Consider the following 14,380-nt stretch of genomic DNA (forward strand, 5'->3'; position numbering starts at 1 on the left):
ACCGAAATTTGGCTCAGAAGAAGAAGAATAATAATCTTAAATAGTAGATCAGTAAGTGACTTTCTCAAGCCAACTTAATTAGGCGTGATCACTTTAGCAGAAAATGCATCCAATATAATGATACACATTTTATTTCTTTCTCAACTGTTTACTTTCACTTAAGACATAACAGACAGTTTTTTCGAGGATGAAGGCCTGAAAGCATCAGAATATAACCTTCCATATGTTGTATGGAAAGGGGTTTTGCCATCTTGACCGCTGTTCACTACAGACATAACTGGCTGTGTTTTTGTAACCTTATACATGCTTTTAACACAAATTTGTGTGTGAAAGAGCTTAGTTTAGTCATTACATGCACATTCTGCATGTGTGCTTCGGATGTGTGCGCTCAGAAAACCATACAAGTTTAAACTGATATGGCTTTAAAATGCATGTTTTCAGCACAATAGACATGATAATCAAAATCAAACAGATTTTAGCAGATTATCTCAGTTAAAAGCTTTAAAGGAACAGCCCTATTCTAAAAAAGGGGCGGGGACACCTGATATTACATATTGTAAAAAGGGGCTTAATAGGCGCTCTTTAAAGAAGGCAAATATAAGACCCCCAGAATCTTTAGTTTAGGAAAAAACGCACATTGGGCACAGTATGTGATGTTGAGACTTTTTACTTTTGACAAGAGACAAATGTGAGACCACCAGTGTATCTAGTTAAGAAGAAAGATTGAAGCACAGTGTGTGATGTTGCTGAGATTTCTTGTAAAGCTTTAGAGTCTTTAATAATCAAAACACAGGGGTAAATCCACAACAGGAACTTGGAGAAGCACAGGTACACCAACATGTAGACCCGACCAATGAGGAACACAAGGACTAGGACTTAAATACATGGGGTAATTGGGAGCACAGGATAACTAATTAGACTAAACGAAGACAGGAACATGACCAAATAAGGAGAACCAGGAACAGACACAGGGGAAAAACTAGACAGAACAGGTCCACGATCCTGACAGATTCAGAGCCTAGAGCTAAAGAGAAAAAGAGATCTCACTTTTGATTGTTCTTTCCTCTGAGGTTGTCTAATTAAATTATGTAATTTTAATATAATATCTAAACCATATAAATATAATATAATACACAAAAGCGTATAATGATAAAGCGTATGACAATCTAGTTAAATTCAGTAATAGTTACTATTAATTTGCACCATAACACCTATAGTGTCTTCAGTAGCATTTCTATTTGGCAGTATCATCTATTCTATTCTATTTTAAATTATTTTGTAAAACAGATACTTTCATATATTAATTAACAGCTATAGTATTATAACAGTAGTTAATATTATGTTAAAATTGGTTTTTGCATTTTTTTTTTTTTTTGCTGGATTCTTATGCAGTTTGTCAGTACATGTCTTTACCACTTGAATTAAAATAAAACGTTTTGGAGACTAATTTTGTGAAATGCTGAAACAGATAAAAGGTCACATGCCATTGCTATGTTTCATGCACCATTGTAATATTGTAGGACATTCTTGATATCTTTCAACATCTAAATCATTTAGCTTTTAGGTAACCGGGTTCAACATATATTGCAAAAGGAAAGTGAGAAAGATAAACTACACTAGTGACAGCTGACCTGTCATTGCACCTGGAATAACAACTTTTACTTTGTGGAAGGAAGAGGATCCTACAGAAGATAGTGGTGTAATGGGAAAGCCAATATATGTGTATAAACATTTCAGGCGTCTATGGGTTTTTTTAATGTCTCTATATCGTAACTAGTTGTTTGATGGTGGTGACCATGTTTAATTGTAGATGTATGACAGACAATCAGATTTTCAACACATCAATACAACTATAAGAATTCATTCAGGTAAAATTGTTTGGATTGGCAAATGAAGTCTACAGAATTAATCTACAGATATGCATGCATATGTAACACACAAAACAACAGCACACAATATATATATATATATATATATATTTTTTTTTTTTTTTTTTTTTTTTTTTAAATGTGAAGAATTTTGTCTAATGGCACTCCACTGTTCTGTTTCATTCATTACTCATGATATGCAAGCTTTAACTACTGAACCAAAGCATGTTTCTCCTGTTGTTAGATATATTTATTTATTTGTTTGTTTGTTTTTCCTAGTTGAATGATGTTTACCCTAGGCTTTTCTTTGCTCTGTCCTTTGAAATGTCTTTCCAGGTTGATGGTATATCTGCAGGCTCTGCATCATACTCATCAGCAAACTGCTCACTGAATTCTGCCATCACATGTTTCCAGTATGCTGAGGCCTCTATGCTGCAGTCTGGATCGATTCGCCAATCTGGATAGATTTTACTGTATTCTTTGTATGGATGCGACTGATAATTGGTGTCACGCCTCTTAAAGTGTTTGTCGCTGTGCACCGATGATGTACAGATGTCTGTCACTAGTTTGTTAGAATTTTTACGTCTCATACGACCGAGACCTTCTGGTCTGTGAATTGAGACAAAGTGTTTAGTGTGGTCTTCTCCTCCAGCCTCACATGGTGCTTTACAGAATGGACACTGTTTCCCACAGCCCCACACTCGCTTGAACAGCACATCCTGTGGTTTGATTTGAAGACGCTTTATTCCGTTTTCAAATCCTGATTTTCGGAAACTGTCTTTCAGTAATTTATCCATGTCCTTCACAGAACATTGAAGGCTTTCAGCAATTTTTTGGGGATTTGCATTGTTCAGTGTGCTGATTTTGTCCACTACATCCTTGGGAATAACAAGTCTTTCTTGAAGTTTCCTGCAGATGTCTTGGATGAATTCCTTGATGTCATTTATGTTTGAGTCTTGCTCTGCTTCTTCGATTGCCTGAGTAATTTCTTTGATGACTTCATTGAGGAGCTTTTCCTCTAATTTGATCATTCTGTTCTCTGCTGTAAAGTGCTTTTCGACTTTGTCTAAAATAAAGTCTTTAACAGATGATTCATATGACTCAATGAAATGCAAATAAGTTTCAAATTCAAATTCATCAAGAAGATTTTTCAAGACTGAGTTCTGAAATGCTATCCTTGTTCTAAAAATTTGCTGAGTTTTCACCAATCACCATCTTGTCTGCCATTTTCATGCCCAAGACCTCAGACACGTATTTTTCCAAAGCAGGTTTTATGCAGCTGCTCATGAATTCATCAGCTGTCTTCTGACACTGGTCTCGTTCATGGTAAAGGTCAATGAAGTTACAGAGGTATGCTTGTTTGAAGTTCTCCAAGGCTCTACATGGGTTATTGTCCTGGATGAATTGATTGTGAATCTTTTGAAATTCTATGCCTGAAAAGCCACAGATGTGCAGTTTAAGGTACAATTCAAAATCTTCCTTTAAATCTTCTTTTTTAAATCTTCATGAGCCTTAAGTTTCTTATCAATCATGTTAAGAATTTCCCTGATGTATGTGTCATCATAATCATCCTTACTTTCACTCTTTGTTTTCACAAATTCCCAACATTCACTGATAAGGTTGTCTGACATCTCTTGAACTATCTTGATCTGATTTTTATAAATCCACTTGGAAAACCAGTTTTTGTTTTCGCAAGCAATAAATTTTTCTTGCCCATGATTGTTTAAATCCTTCACTTTGTCTAACTTTTGAGCCATTGAACTTCCTCTAGATTCTAAATTTCTCCTCAAATGAAGAAGAACTCTTGACATAATGTCTTGTTTCTGAAGCCCTGTGTATGACAATGTGCTGACAGTCTCCTGCCACATCTTTTCAAATGCTTCATCCAGCATAGAGTCTGACATATCTGACTTGTTCTCACGACAGTCTTTTAGCAAGTCCAGCACTTTTTTTCTCCATTGTGTCCATGTATGTCTTTTTGATTCCTTCCACCTTCATCATTCCATTTCGACGTGAAAGAGCAGCATCCAGTTTGATTCTGATTGAATTTGAAAGCTCCGTATTTAAAGACTTGGCAGAGTTTATAAAGTCTTGTCGATAACTTTCCACAAGTTCAACATGACCTTCTCCTTGTTCATAGTATAATTTGATCTTTTCAATGATTTCATCATGTCCTTTTGAAAGTTCAGCATCTGCTTCTTGTAGTAGGTGACAATGGACATCGTCAGTGGTGCACTGTTCAGATTTTTCAAATTTTCCATGGTTTAAGATCTTCGTTTCAGCTTCTAATGCCCATGTGTGTATTTGCTTTCTCAGTGTCCAGTCCCATTTGTTGTACTCTGAGCACAGATTGATGTATGCGTCAGCCACCAGACTGTTTCTGAAGCTGAAGATGAATTTCTCATATTTCACAGCAGTCCACAAGTCTTTGGTCCATTTAAAAAAATCATTGATAGTGCTAGACTTGTAATTGCTGAAGATCTCCATTATATGCTTTTTGAGAGCATACACAGACTCACTATAGCCAATACTCACTGGTGCCATTGGGGGGTTTCCATGCCACAATCCAGGGATGTAGTGGTCACCCGTCTCAGTGTCATAATTCATCACATCCGTAAATTTCTTGAACTCCAGTTTGTTCTCCATTTTGGCTGCAGCTTCTGTCATTTCATTCAGTTGCTCCAACAGAAATTTACGATCTCTCATGTTTGAACCATGAGCTGAGACATCAGCAACATTCTGGTGTACAAACAAACATGTGTGTTTCTTTCCTATTTCCTTCATCCTGAGGAAGGCATGAACAATGATCTGTAAAATGTCTTTCATCTCTGTTGAATTCTCCATGGCGATGTTGACAATTGTTACATCACTCAGTCCAACAACAAGAGTTGCCAATTCATTGTCATGTTCATAGCTGTTGTCCAGTTGTGCGAGCTCAGGGGATTTCAGTCCCTCAGTGTCAATTATCACTATATAATCACAACTGAGTTCTGCTTCTGTTACTTTAATGAGCTGCATAAAGGCTCCTCTGGTGCATCTTCCACTGCTCACTGCAAACTGAACTCCAAACATGGTGTTCAGCAGCGTTGACTTTCCTGAACTCTGGACGCCCAAAACAGTGACAACCATAATCTTGTTTTTGGGCTCCACCAGTGTGTTTAACTCAGAAAACACACTAGTAATCCAATTCACAGGTATATTTGAAGAATCTCCATCCATAAGTTCAAACGAAAATCCATCCAGCAGTAGTTGAGCACAGAGTTTAGGTAAATGTTCCAGCTGTTTTCGGGAAGGTGCATCTTCTGGGAGTGAGACTGCAGCCTCGTAAACCTGGCTCATCTCTCGAAAGAAGTGCTCCACTCCTAAAGAACTGTTTGAAATCTTTTTATCAAGCTCAGCAATTTCCATGTTGTTCTTACATTGTTGTTCCTTGTTGCTCTGACATTTCTGTTTGTACAATTCTCTGAGGTGAGGCAGTACTTCATGTGAGCGATTCTCCAAATTGATTCTCATCCATTTTAAGAAGTAGTTTCTTTCTGGCGTTGATATTGCATAGATAAAGCAGCTCACAGCAGTAGACATGTTAGTTCTGTTTTGCTCTTCTCTGAGCTTCTTTCTCTCCATTAGAAGGTCATTTTTGTAGTCCTCAATTTTTTTATCCCCAATTTTCTTCATTCGGCATTCCTCCTTCTCTAACTTGGCCAATTTTAGCAAGATTTCCCCTTGTAAGGGAAGCTCCTCATCCTTGAACTGCGATATATTGTTAATTTTTGATGTGATTTCATCTGCACATGCTTTGGCATGCTGACATTCTTCAGCATCCTCATCCACCAGAATTCCCAGATTCTGTGCAATCTCAGCTAAATGAACAACTGAAATTTTGTGATTGTTGTTTAGAATTACATCTTGCAACTTGGTCTGGATTTTGTCAACAAAGTCTGCATCATTCTGCTTTGCTTTAAAGATGAAATTGCTTGTGTTCAGGTTGAGCTTGCTGACTGTAGCTTTTATGCTATCATTAATGAAGTCCCCAACAAAGAATAGCTGAGGTGTAGATTTCTGACTGGGGACTGAACTTAAATGTGAACCTAAAAGTTGTGGTTCAAAGAACACAAACACAGCAGTCGAAGCCTCACACAGAAAAGTGTACTGTGTTTCAAAGTCCTGGATGTCACCTCTCAAGTTAGCAATCGCTACAGGCTCAGGAAAGACATCAATGTTCTTGTTTCCACAAGGAAGATACCAGGACATCTCAACTAAGCCATTTGATATTTTCTTTTTGATGTTTCCACAATCCATGTTGAAGTGCACAAAGGTATCAGTATACTGCTGTGGATTGCTCAATAACTTATTCAGAATTTCTGATTTGGAAATGTTACATCTACCAAGTCTCACAAAAGACACTAAAGGTATTTCTGACAGAGCAATCCTTTCTTCCACAAATGCACTTGGATCTGACAGAGACTGTGGTTTGTATTTTTTCACAATATCTCTCATTGCCCAAAGCATAAGAGTGATCTGATTTTTATCACTGTTTGGAAGCAGCAGAGGAACAGCAAACTGGCACATGGACATTTTCAAGATCATTTCCTGCTGAAGAAAACTGTCAGAACAAAGGAAAACAGCAGTCAAAACATCTAAAGGGTTTACTGACTGAGGACAGTCTGATTCAGTCTCCTGATCATCATCCCACCCTGATTTTTCTGCCCCGTCTGATGAAAAACACTTAACACTCCTCGCTGTCCTCTGTAGCATCATCAGTTTCTTCAAGAACAGCCATGGCAGATCTGAAAGGGACTGAACAGGCACATCTGTCACACTGTTCTTGTCGATCTGCAGCACTGTATGTAGAGTGAGCTTCTCATCATAGTACTTTACCAAACCCAAATTTTCCAGAAATGTTTTCACAATGTTTCCTGTAAATGAGAACAAAATAAGTCACATTTACAATGCCCCAAAATAACCTAGACAATCTTTTTCTGCGCTTTTATTATTCATTTTCACTGATCAGCAGCTCAATTTTTACAAGATAATAATATTAATAATCACTCTGTGATCCATTACCCTTGACTAACACAAATTACAAGTTTGAGAACATAAAACATAATCAAAACAACAGCAATATGTTATTGGAATTTATCTTTTAAAAACAATACTGAATAACTACATATTCATACTGAGTTCATACTACATACTGAATATTCATACACATATGTTGGTGTGTAAATACTGTAAATCTATGCATTTATTGACTACTAATTACCAAAAAATTTGTAACGGTTTTACTGGTTATAATGGCAATTTTATTGGTTTTAACAGAAACTTTAATGGTTCCTGTGGGTCTCTACAGGTAATTTGGCACCCTTTATTGGCAGCTTGTTATAAATCCTAATCAGTGTTCGAATTGTGTCAAAGTTCTTGGGGGGTCCCCCTAACCAGACCTCCTCCTCCTCCAAAAAAAAAAAAAAAAAGTATACAAATATGATTCATATTTTTGTCTTGTCCTTGTTATTATTGAGAAAACCCAATTCTAAGATAAAAGCTTATTTTACCATGGTGAATTAGGTGTACCAAAAAATCACTACGCAAACAAGTTTAAAAGTGATTTTTACCTTTTGGGGGCATTTTTAACCTTTATAAAGCCATTATTTTTTCTGAAAGTGTGCATTATCTTTTATTTCCTTTTGCGTTAAGTTCTTATATTTAATCAATAAAGTCCCTTAGAATAATAAGACATTTTAGGCTGTTATCACACAAATAAAATCATTATCAACACAATTCATGTTTTCAATATAAAGGAAACACAAACACTGCATCTGAATTGGCATTTAGATGTATTTACCTACTGTTTAATGCAGGACATGAATGCATTTAACCTACAGTTACAAATGCATGAAAACTGTTTTAATACTTTAATCCTAAAACGTTGAATGGTGATATTTCAAAATTATTTTAAAAAATGAAAAGGTAATTTAAATGTGGAATTACAACTGCCAGTAGGTGTCAGTAAGTCACAGTTAATAAGTGAGTCATTGCGATTGAACCGAATCATTTAAACGGTTGATTCATTCAGGAACAAAACACCGTTATGTTGTTTAGAGACGCAAAACAGTGCAGTGGCTGTGTTTGGAATGATTTTTGTTGGCGAAATATTCTGCAAAAAGAAAAGAATTCTGCCCCCATATCCTGAATATTGGAAAAATGCATTTTATTAGACTGAATCATGCAGTGAAAGAACGCACTCTAAATGAGCACAGTCAGTCTAGCTGGTGTTTAAGCACTCATAACTCCTCTTATAATCAGTGAAACTGTCCATACACTGTATGATAAATGAATCCCTTACTTACATAGTTTGTACATCTGCACTTCGTCTGCACTTCGTTGCTTGTAATGAGGGAATCTGAACAAAACTCCAGGTTTCAGCAATGACTGTTCTGAACGCCTCTGATTGGCCGCTGCATTCTAAACTCAACAGAGTCGTGTGTGATTGGTTATAATGCAACGCTGTAAAAACGCGTGAAAATAAAATATGATTTAACGTGAGCAGGTCTAAATTTAATACAGCAATCAAATCTTTTTATTTCGTTTTCATTTTCACTAGTTTTATGTTTGAAGTATTATATTTTTATTGAAAAACCAGGGGACCCCCCCAAGTATATTTTTTTGGGGTGTTATGGGGCGTCCCTTAATGCTTATGGGAGGTCCGGGACCCCCCCAGCCCCCCCTCAATTCGAACACTGATCCTAATTCTATTCTTTAGTTCCTGTAATTATATAGATATACCTGGCATCCTCTAGTTACAAGTATAAATGAAACATACACTACATGTGTTTATAGTGATCCATACTGCACACGTCACCCTATTTTGGGAAAAATTAGATAAAGAAATATTTCTCTGGAAAAAATGTTTTTTTGTACTTTAAATAAAACCACTGACGGCTGGCTTACATTACTGATCCTACTGGTCGTGTCTAGTTCCTAATGCTGCGTTTGATTTGTCCTCAGAGGTATGGAGATTCAAAGCTCCACGCCAGGTTTTTCAATTGGAAAAATGTTGAGACTTCAAGATGGCTGCCATACACTTCTGTTCATAGTCCCATGTCATAGTCATACACTCATTACTGCCCAACCTCTATGTGTGAACATGTTGTTATGGTGCATGTGAGTGTCTGTAGGAAAGGAAAGGAAAGGAAAGGAAAGGAAAGGAAAGGAAAGGAAAGGACGTCTGGCCAAGTACCCTGGTGAAAAAAGCAGCATATGCTGGTAGGTATGTTTTGATGCTGTTTATGCTGGTCCTTAGCTGGTTTAAGATGGTACTTTGCTGGTTTTTGCTGGTCATGTTGCTGGTCAAGGACCACCATGAACCAGCAAAGGACCACCATGAACCAGCAAAGGACCAGCTTAAACCAGCTAAGGACCAGCATAAATCAGCAAAGGACCAGCTTAAACCAGAAACAAAACCTACCTAACCAGCATCCCAGCATCAAAACATACCTACCAGCATATGCTGCTTTTTTCACCAGGGTATAGAGACGCACACTCGAAATTTGTGCTCTGCATTTAACCCATCCAAGCGCACACACACACTGTGAACACACAGCCAGAGCAGGTGTGCTAACACTGCTAAACATGAGTGAACTCTAGGGATGTGACGAGATCTCGTGACGATATCCCCATAAAACATTTTGCAGTGTTTACACTAGAACTGCACAATTAATCCTTAAAATATCAAGATCTCCATTCAAACACCCACGGGAACTTACTCCCTAGTCTATTAGGACTGTTTCACATCGCAAGTGTCAGTGGAGCGTGAGAAGCAGGTTTTGTCGCTGCCCATGTTAATAAATCAGAGGGTCGGGGGAAATGTGAACGCAGAAAGAGCAACACAAAGTCTTTTCAACCACATCATAATCATTTTCTTTTGTTACAGACATTTAAATAACAGAAGCACTGGGATAAAAGTTCATAGTTTGGGAATAAACACTTACTGTCTACAGTAGCGATCAAAACGAAAGTATCTTAACACTTGTATGTATAGTAACGCTTATCGTCTTCCGCAAGGAGGTGGCGACAACTGCCCGTTTAAAAAAAGTATAGCTGTGTCCGAAACCACTCCCTATCCACTATATAGTGCACGATATCAGGTGTCAGCCATTTTGTAGTGATGTCCGAATTCTGAGTGAATGACTTCATGGACCTTTATCTCACTTCCTATATCCGGTAAGCGAAGCAGTGTATCCCCACTTCCGGTCCCATCGCAACGCAATGAAAACTAATGCGAGAATCCTCTCTTTCCTTTCTTTCGCCGGTGTTACAGCAGTGTACCTGGCTGCTTTTATTCTAAACAATGACACACTGCCTCAGTTTTCACGATTTCCTGACACAACACGAATGAGATGCGTGGGATGCATGAGATCAATGAGATCAACCTGCAGATGCTCATTTTAACAGGCCTTTATTTAACTAGTGATTACAGCATATTGAAAAATATACATAACCGGAAGAATCGATACACCGCTTCGATAAGCGCTTCCGGTGTTCAATTCCGGTGCGATAAAGGCCCATTCACTACGTTCGTTCACTACTTTTTACCCACAATGCATTCTGATTTCGAGTGTACAACCACTCTACGACCATTGACATACGCTGCTCAGCAGAGTTTCAACATACTACAAACAATAAATACATAAAAGTATGAATGTATTAATGTATTAATGTATTATTTTTGTTGACAGTATTTTAATAGTATTTAATGATTACGAACATACGCGGAGGTATGTATAATTACAATATAAAGTCATTTAAGGTGTTATTGCTATTAATGTTATTTTCTAAAATAAGGTACATGTAATATAAAAGCACATATTTGACAAATATGTTTTCGCAACAGTTCCATCTCATGCGAAGTGTAACGTTACACGTCACCGTCCGAATTCGTTCACTTCATTTCGTTCACTACTTCTGATATAGTTCACTCAACAGCCATTCACTATATAGGGATTAGTGAATGAGTGAACGAGTGAGCGATTTCGGACACAGCTTATGTCATTAAATCATTCATTCAGGAGATTCCAACAGTCAAACAAGTCTTAATGAAGTGAGACACTGACTCCTTCACTGAATGTTTTTTGTTTGTTTGTTTGTTTAAATAAATATATATTTTTAAAAGACGTAAGCAATGAACAGTTTGTCAGAACCACTAGTAAAGTACGTCTAATCTTTTTTCTCCAGAATCGTGAGAGAATCATGGTCTCCAATTTATTAAAAATAACTGGGATTCTTAATTTATCCAGAATCGTGAAGCTCTTGTTTAAATGTTGTTTATTAATGCATATAATTCATTAAAATAGAAGTTTAGTTTCATAAAGTTCAAAATGCACCTACATTTTGTTTTTTTGGTTTTTTTTGCATTTTGTCTTTTTAAGTTGAGTAAAAGCCTATTTTCCCTATATATGTCATCACTGAGGATTTCTTAAGAAAAGTATAAAAATCTCGTCTCGTCTTGTTCTTGTGAACCCAGTCTTGTGTCTCGTCTTGTCTCGTGGGATAAGTATCTCGTCACACCCCTAGTGAACTCCATTACATTTGTTCGGACTCCTAACCCTAACTGGAAAACGGGCCACTTTGGTGTGACGTCATTCCCAGTGCCGACAATAAAAAACCTGTAATAAGATTTTTGCTGCTGAAGGAATAAACAGATAAGAAAATACGGATACATACTCTGCACAGGAAATGTTTCTCTGATGTCTGGAGGCTTTTTTTTAATTAATTTTCCACCCATCTCTGTGTACTATTAAGCAAAATCAGAAGATGTTGTTATAATTACATAACCAGAAAAAAAATGTAAAAATATTACAAAGAACTGTAATGTGTTCAGCATCTTTCTCCATTTTAAAAAAACACAAATAAATAATTTATCTGCAAGTATGAAAGGCTATAACATATACATATGCTTCCACACAATGCAATTTCAGTGCTATTTGTTCTACCATTTTAATTGTTAATAACGACTAATTGTTATTTATTTGTACACAAATTATGTAATGAAAGGACTCACTGGTCTACAGATGAGAAATGTTGATCCTTGATTCTTCTTGGTGACCAATTCAACCTTTAGACACTCAGACATATAACAAAAATGTCGTAAAGTGAGGATGTTTTATTTATTAATTAACTTCTCTTAACAAATCACAAATTTGGTGTGACCACCCTTTTCTTGGTTTGACCACCATTAGCTTTGTTCTTAATACAGATTTTCAGGTATCATCTTAAAGATGTCGCCACATTACTTCTACATTGAATCTGTCTGTTTTTCTTTTTCTGTCTCAAATAATGATGATGGTGAGATCATCTCACCGTGAGGATCATATACTGTCTGTATTGTCACACCGTATAGTAATATATCAAAACTACATAAGAAAAAAGACAGATACTTACTCTGAACCTGGAATGCTTCTCTGATGTCAGAAGAGTATGAGGACCACACTGAAACCCTCTCTTTTTTATCTCACTGGAGAGAACCGAACAATAAAAGGGTGGATCTCAGCTACAAAAATTAGAATAGATATCAATGCCTGTCTTTAGACTTTCAGTTTCAGTTTCTGTCATGTGATTCCAGTCATGTGATTTGCAGGAATCAGAACAATGGTGATCATTTTTAATTAATTTTTAATAAAGCTATGGACAGATAAATTGAGAGTGAATCTTAAAGGACCAGCCTTCACATCACATCCTCTAGTACCACACTTCCAAGAATTTATCTTTCAGAAGAGTTCATTTTTAGTTATCTCCGATCCTGAAAAGTCTGTCTTGCAGAGATGGACTAAACATGAACTTGCTGCCAGATTCTGGAAGCTAACTTCTTGAAAGAAGTGTGATGCTGGTCCTTAAGAGTTAATCTCATATTATCTGTCTATAAAGGCTTTAAAAAAACAGCCTTCATGTATTTCACAACACTTCAGCATGTTATTCTTATTAGTGAGTGTAAGGGAAGCAGGTCAATTTAGCTCAAAGGGAATTAATTAGTAGTTAATTAGTATTAATTAATAGTGAATTTGAACGGCTGATCCCTGAGTCGGCCAGCAATTTATGGAACGAGTCGCATAACATCAACTCTGCAATGGATACTAATATCCAAAATGAAAACACTATTTACTAGCACATTAACAAGATTGGCAGTTTAAGACATTAACTTGTAAGCACAAAACACAAGATACTTCTCCTAACACACAAACACACACATTCACACATTTACACAGGTTTCAGAGAAAGTGAGGAAAGAATGAGTATAGGAGAGTGAAAATATGAAATCCCAAGTTTATAGGAATATGCAATTGCTTAGACCTGAACAACCATCAATCATTCAATTAGCCCTCGCACTGAGTTTCTCAATAAGGCTATTAAACTTTATGTCAAATGCACCAGTTCAGCTACAGTCTGGAGGTTTTACTTGCGTTGCGTTCGTGTTAAAGGGGTCATCGGATGCCCATTTTCCACAAGTTGATATGATTCTTTAGGGTCTTAATGAAAAGTCTATAATATACTTTGGTTAAAAATTATCAATGGTGTAAAACAACACCCTTTTTACCTTGTCAAAATGAGTGTAACAGGTATGGAAAGCGAAATGTTCCTTTCTTATATAGAATTACACAAAAAACGTTCACAAAGGGTACCTGATATGCCTCTATCTGTACGTGTGCATCTTCCCCTTTAAATTTCGAAGGCAGTGTCAATCTTAATTTCCTGTCTCTTGCGCCGCCTCTTCCCTTTCTGCATTCCCTTTATCTCCACATGGGAGAGGTTGGTTTTTGCTAAGCTCTTATTAATCTAATGTTATCTTTACTTTAAAAATTACTTTAAGATATTTTTCCTGTTTAAATCATATTTCTAACTTTACTTTTCATGTATGTTTCGTTATTTTCATGTTCTCATTTTAATTGAGGCTGATTGATTTAGATGTGTCGCCGATGTATTTGAAGCATGTGCTTAATGCGTTTCCCTTTAACAGAAAAGAAAAGAAGGGCGAAAACACACTGTTTACAGACCATTTCATGTGTTATCAGAGATTAAAGAAGAATCGAATCGTCAGTTGATGTCCGTCTGGTTACTACGCTGACAGAAAAAAAAAAAACACAACGCAGACAACACCGGTTACACGTGGTGCCGTGACCATTTCGGATCATCATATCAGCGCTTTGCAGATCGCCGTGGTTGCGTGACGGCTCGCCTGCTTCGCCGATCTCCTCTCCCGGGTTTCCTTCGTCGCCATCGCTGGCAGGGGCTCCGTGCTCGCGGTTAAGGAGGGCGCGCGCGTGTGATGAACAACGCGTGACATCGCGGGACAGTTTCATCTTAAAGGAACGGTAAAGAGTGTCATTGACTAACTGATCGACGACTTTTCTCTCCGGAAAACTTTCGTTCATCGTTGATGGGTATTAATCGAGAGAGACTGTGTTGCAAGGCCTGGTGGATGCTTCAGTGCACTTCCAGCGTCGTATCCTTTATCTGAACAG

The 14,380-nt window shown here is 37.1% G+C and overlaps 1 pseudogene; it reads right to left on the reverse strand.

Annotated features, from left to right (window-relative positions):
- Positions 1–2,158: 2,158 nt before the first annotated feature.
- On the reverse strand, positions 2,159–12,434 carry LOC127172438 (up-regulator of cell proliferation-like; annotated as a pseudogene).
- Between the last annotated feature and the right edge of the window lie 1,946 nt (positions 12,435–14,380).

This window comes from Labeo rohita, chromosome 10 (genome assembly GCF_022985175.1).
Source record: "Labeo rohita strain BAU-BD-2019 chromosome 10, IGBB_LRoh.1.0, whole genome shotgun sequence".
Classification (NCBI taxonomy): Eukaryota; Metazoa; Chordata; class Actinopteri; order Cypriniformes; family Cyprinidae; genus Labeo; species Labeo rohita.